This window comes from Penaeus monodon, chromosome 22, assembly GCF_015228065.2.
Source record: "Penaeus monodon isolate SGIC_2016 chromosome 22, NSTDA_Pmon_1, whole genome shotgun sequence".
Taxonomy (NCBI): domain Eukaryota; kingdom Metazoa; phylum Arthropoda; class Malacostraca; order Decapoda; family Penaeidae; genus Penaeus; species Penaeus monodon.
In genome coordinates, this window is record NC_051407.1 from 3,981,880 (window position 1) to 3,982,153 (window position 274).

A 274-nucleotide genomic window follows, 5' to 3' on the forward strand; every position below is an offset into this window, starting at 1 on the left:
GGAGGGCCAGTACTAAACCAACTTCTTATGAAAAATATCAAGAATGAAGGTATTAGCAGGCCGGTTTTATTAACTAAGGCGACACTTTGGCAGCCGGCTACTGACCCTATCTTTTCTCATCATATTACGAAATGAAATGAAATGTTTACGTTTTGTACATTAAGGGTGTAACCTTTTGTACACAATGTACACTATTTTGAAATCTGTGCAGTGCAGTTGATAAATTGATTTTATTCGTTCACAAATTGCAGAACCTCATGTGGGGTAAGGAATA